We start from the raw sequence: 5,941 nt of genomic DNA on the forward strand, positions 1-5,941 counted from the left end.
AAACAGGCAGGGTCAAACAATGGCAAACAGGTATATGGCGGGCAAGAACACAAGAATAGTCCTAGGGCTAGCGTAGGTCACCGATCGGCAGACAGAATCACAGGGGCGAGACGAGAGGGAAGAATCCAGGAAAACAGGCAAAGATCAGAAACCGCAAAACAAGGAACCACAGAGACTCGGAACGGGGAACAGGCTAAACAATACTCAGCAGAGAATGGTGGTTTGAGTGGGTGTTATATAGTGAGTGAGGTGATAAGAAACAGCTGTGTGCAATGAGTGCAATCAGTGCAGTGTGCAAACCGTGCAATGAATGATGGGATATGTAGTCCGGGGTGCTATGCAACAGTTTGTGTTGTGCGAGAGTCAATGTAATGGAAAGGGTGACCTCTGGTGGTGAATAAACGGAAGTCCATGGACCGAATTCGTGACACTAATATTTCTAAATAAGAAAAATTTCTTGTTATTCTCATTGTGGAAAACAGTCATGCTGCATTATATTTCTGTGGAAACCCTGATACTTTTATTTATTTATTTGTATTTTTTTCAGGATCCTTTGACGTGTTTATTTGAAACATTACACATGTCACGTTTGATCAATTTAATGCTTCCTTGCTGAACAAAATTATTAATTTATTAATTTCTTTTTTAAATCTTACTGACCCCGAACTTTTAAATGGCAGTGTATATAAAACAGTTTTCTGATACACAAACACTTTTTTTTTCTGAAAACATCAATAGAATAAGACAAACAAGCAAGCTATAACTTTTTGACTAATCTATTTACGTGGCTTTATTTTATTTATTAATTTTTTTTTCCTTAGTTGTTTGTTATTGCTGGATAAGGATTTTTCAAATTTAAGAGACTGCATACTCAAAGAGCTAAGGCTCTCTATCCAATAAAATATTTTATAGTTGAACATACACTCTAAAAAATGCTGGTTTGTTTCAACCCAATGTTGGGTCAAATATGGACTAACCCAACTGTTGGGTTAAATTTTGGTTACATTTTTAACTCTAATTTAATTTAAAAATTTTTATTTTAATTTAACTCTAATTTAAACATTTAACCAAAATTTAACCCAACAGTTGGGTTAGTCCATATTTGACCCAACATTGGGTTGAAACAACCCAGCATTTTTTAGAGTGTAGCTAGATATATATTTTCAAAATAAAAATGTAAAACTACGTTTTCACTATATACATTTACATTTAAAAACTTCACATACTTTAAAACTTTTACTCAAGTGATATTCTAAATGGTGACTTAACTTCTACCAAAGTCATTTTCTGGTAAGATGTCTGTACTTTTAGTCAAGTGTGGCGTTCAAGTACTTCATCCACCACTGCTACTGCCTTTGCTAGTATTAACCAATCAGAAAACACACTGCAGTACTAAACCATAATCATTCTTCTTCTTCTTTCTCTCTCCAATGTATAATTGAATATTAGCATGCAAACTTTCTGAAGCACATGACAGTTTGAGTATTAAGTACTGATACATCTATTGCCATCAAGTGCTCAATATCACAAAGATTATTGATCATTGACGATCCTGGTCATTTTCCACCCCTTCTCAACAGAAACTCATCAGCATCCTGGGATTGAAAGCTTCTCCTCTGGGCATTTTTATTTAACCTGAGCATATGTCACTACACTAGATCCAGCACCTAAAAAAATTCAAAATGCACGTTTTTCATTTTTATATACAGTATTTCATTATATTCTTCAATTCTGTTTGAGGCTTGTAGATGCCGTTTTTTGTGAACTGTGATTGATGATTTTAGTTTGACTCACCTTGATCTGCTTGCAGTGTGAGTTTAGAGTAAAAGCTGTCAGAACTATCGGGGTTATTCTCTAAAAGATACCAACAGTTAATAGCATTAGCTGTATGTCCAACAGTGATACGAAATATCCATATATTTATAAAATCTCTACTGCTAATATATGTTAGTCAGTGGTCTAATTTAATTCTACAGAGAGAATAATTATTTAATTTTAAAACGATAATGATCAAATAACCTCAAAATAAATATATTGTAATTAGCATGCGATGAGCTTCTCATATGTCAATTTCACTGTTCACAGCCACAAACAGATATCATTTATGAAGTTGTTATAGTTGCATCAATAGAGTCATAAATATGAGCAGTTTCTGTAATAAATTAATTACATTAATTTACATTAATTACATTACATTAATTTAATTTCCAATCACACACACACACACACACACACACACATATATATATATATATATCGTTTTATATCCTCTCTTCATTCTCTGCTAATGCCTCCACTGCTAAAAGGACATACTATCACAATGCTCTCATGCTCTTTAAAACATTTTCATCCCTCCTTTGTCCTCCTCCTCTCCCTCCTTCATCAACTCTAACAGCTGACGACTTTGCCACATTCTTCATTAATAAAATTACAAACCTCAGTGCACAATTTGCCACACCACAAACTGTCAAACACATCTTACCAGCAAACATACACTCTTTTTCATCCTTCTCTCCACTCTCTGAGGCAGTCTCTAAACTCATCCTTTCCAATCATTCTACTACTTGTCCGCTTGATCCTATTCCATCTCATCTCCTTCAAGCCATTTCTCCTGCCGTTGTACCTGCACTCACTTGCATCGTTAACACATCCCTTCACACTGGTGTTTTTCCCTCAACATTTAAACAGGCTCGTATAACCCCACTTCTTAAGAAACCCACTCTTAACCCAACTCTTTTAGAGAACTACAGACCGGTTTCCCTTCTACCTTTCATTGCAAAAACACTTGAACGAGTTGTGTTCAACCAAGTCTCAGCCTTTCTCACACAGAACAACCTCCTGGACTGCAACCAATCTGTGTATATATAATTCAGCATCCTCTGTACTCAGTACTTGGATACAAATCATTTCAACAGTTACGAGTTTGATGGTGTGCAACTTGTGCTATAATATTTATTGTACATAGAAAAATAAAAGTTCACTCATCTAGTACTGCTACTATGTACTGTAATTATACTCTATGTGTAAGTAGTATTGAAACCCTGAAGATGAGCCTGTAGGCCAGCTGTCCTCATGCACAAGAACACGGTCAACTATAGTGCTGTGTATATCATCAGGAACAAATGACCTTTGACCCCGTCCACTTCGTTTTTTCCCCCTCCTCTTCCTCTTTGTTTCCCACTAGTAGGGTTCATTTTCCAAACCGCTTAATTACCTGTGCTCCTTTTTATATCATCCTGAGATTGATGATCACACATGGATAAATATGGCTATCTGAGTTCATATCGATTTTTGCAGACATTTTTTTACAAATGTGTGAAAACAGGTGAAATGTGTTAAATGTTTTGAGAAATGTGTCTTTGTTTCTAAAACTGAATGAATGGTTTGGAAAATTGATGAAAACTGTAATATGTAAAATATAACCATTAAATATGGTCTTTTGCCAAAATCATCTGAATGGGAAACAAACAGTTTCCTCCCTTCAAACACAATGTTTCTGTGTTTTGAGAAAGCACAGATCTTTCTTCCAATCCTCGTTCCTTACCTTCTCCAGTATCGGTCATGTGACCTCAGTTTCAGAGGAATCACTGTTGTGAACAGAGTTGAGTTTCCCCCAGGAACAGTCGAGTTTGAACAAAGAGAACTCTGTGAAGCACTGCTAGATTGAGATTGATTGCAGGGAACACGGGGACACCAGCAATTTAGCTGAAGTCATTGGGCCTAATAATTGAGTTATTCATTAGGAAACTGCACACGTGGAAGGTGAAAACGGAAAACAAAATTTTGCTGAAGAATTACATTATTATAATTTTGTTATCATTTGAAAGTGCCTTTGGATAAAATCTGTCAAATGAATAAATGTAAAATGTAATTGTTAAAAGTATTGTGATTTCGGCTACTATCAAGAGTGGTTTCTCCAATTTTTTTGGGCTCTGTAATGCTGTTAATAGGCTATATGTACTCTTGTGAAAAGAAGTATTCTTTAGCATACTTTTAAAAAAGAGTGCTTATTACATAAATAATAATAATAAACTTAAGTGTGAAATGAATGTAATGTAAGGCACTTAGCAGTTTTTGCATGTTATTTGCAATTAAATGATAATGTACTAAAGTTTAAATATATATTAAATGGAATCAGTTGAACCTTATAGGTCTTTATATGGGACAGTGTAGAATATGGGCATACAGAGGAGAGAGTTTGGGGACGGAGATCCAGGCCAGATCCCAATGAATCAACAGTTCATGTTTGTGTTATGGGCTACTATTTGAGCCACTCAGTCCGACATTTCATTTCTTTTGAAACTTGTATATCTTGCATTTAAACACATTTTTTAAGGGATAGTTCACCCAAAAATGAAAATTACCCCATGATTTACTCCCCCTCAAGCCATCCTAGGGTGTATATGACTTTTGTCTTTCAGACGAATCCAATCGGAGTTATATTAAAAAATATCCTGGCTTAAATAACCTTCCAAGCTTTATAATGGCAGTGAATGGGTTTTTTGTTAATAATCCAAAAGAAGTCAAATAAAGTGCATCCATCCGTAATAAAAAGTGTCTCACACGGCTCCGGGGGTGAATAAAGGCCTCCTGAAGCGAATCGATGCATTTTTGTAATAAAAATATCCATATTTAAACCTTTATAAACAGTAATATCTAGCTTACACTAACTGTCGTACACACGTTCATTCCGCCGGATGACGTAGGCGTAGCGTAGGTCCGGTGAGAATATGCTAGTCTCGTGAGAACCGACGTTTGTTTACAGGAGCAAAGGAAACACGAAGCCGTGTGAGGCACTTTTTATTATGGATGGATGCGCTTTATTGGACTTCTTTTGGAAGAGCCAGGATACTTTTTTTATATATATATAACTCCAATTGGATTCGTCTGAAAGAAGAAAGTCATATACACCTAGCATTTTTGGTTGAATTATCCCTTTAATTACACATTTGTAATGATGAAGTTCAAATTTAGTACATTTAAAATATATTACCTTTAAACGTAATATCAAATAATACATGTACTTAGTTTCTTAACAAAATAAGTGTACGTCTTTAAAGCACAAAAGATCATTAAAACGAAGCATACTTTAAAATAAAACTTAACTTGTTTTATTACAAAGTGCACTTTTTAAAAGGGTACTTATGTGTGGCCTTTTATTTCATTCATATTATGTTATCTACAAGTATCATCGTTTCAACTATATTTTTTAAGGTGCCATAGAATGCATTGATACAATATTTTAAATTGTTCTCTGATATCTACATTAGAAGGTATGTGGCTTAGTTAAGGGCAAAAAATCTCCAGAAACAGTTTTACATGTCCATTTTACAACCCTAGGATTTGTCCATAGAATGAAATGGTCTGTTTTTACCTTATTTGGAAGGGTCATGAATAATAATGTTGAGCTCTGCTCTGATTGGCTGTTTCACAGTGCGGCTCATTTCAGTAGCTCACACAGCAGGAAGGAAACACGGGGAAAATATATATTTCAATACTGTCTCACGCAGTTATATCATTGGGTAATTTTACTGTATATAAAATGCGGGCCTCAGGGAGCCGCTATTAATATGCGGGGCATTGAAACTGCTTTCGAATGCACGATCGCTTACTTTTACTTTCGAGGTTTGCGATCGCACATGCTCTGTGTAAACTACAGATGCTTGTCAGTGGTGCTCAGGATCTGTAAATCATTCGCCATCATCCTCAGTCATCTCTCCTTACTCTGTTTATGTGATGAGTGAAATCTTATGTACTGTAATGTAACAGGCTACCGCTAGCAAGCAGCTAACATGTCTCTCTAGTGGCTCGCGGTATTTTTTTTTAACACGCGTTATTTGTTTTCCGTGCCTTTCTGAATACAGACACCAACCCATCCCTGCACATCACATCCCCTGCACAGCCTGGAACATAACATTTATTTCCATGATCTGCCATTTTC

The sequence above is a fragment of the Sinocyclocheilus grahami genome, unplaced genomic scaffold (assembly GCF_001515645.1).
Source record: "Sinocyclocheilus grahami isolate Dianchi unplaced genomic scaffold, SAMN03320097.WGS_v1.1 scaffold253.1, whole genome shotgun sequence".
In the NCBI taxonomy this organism is placed as follows: domain Eukaryota; kingdom Metazoa; phylum Chordata; class Actinopteri; order Cypriniformes; family Cyprinidae; genus Sinocyclocheilus; species Sinocyclocheilus grahami.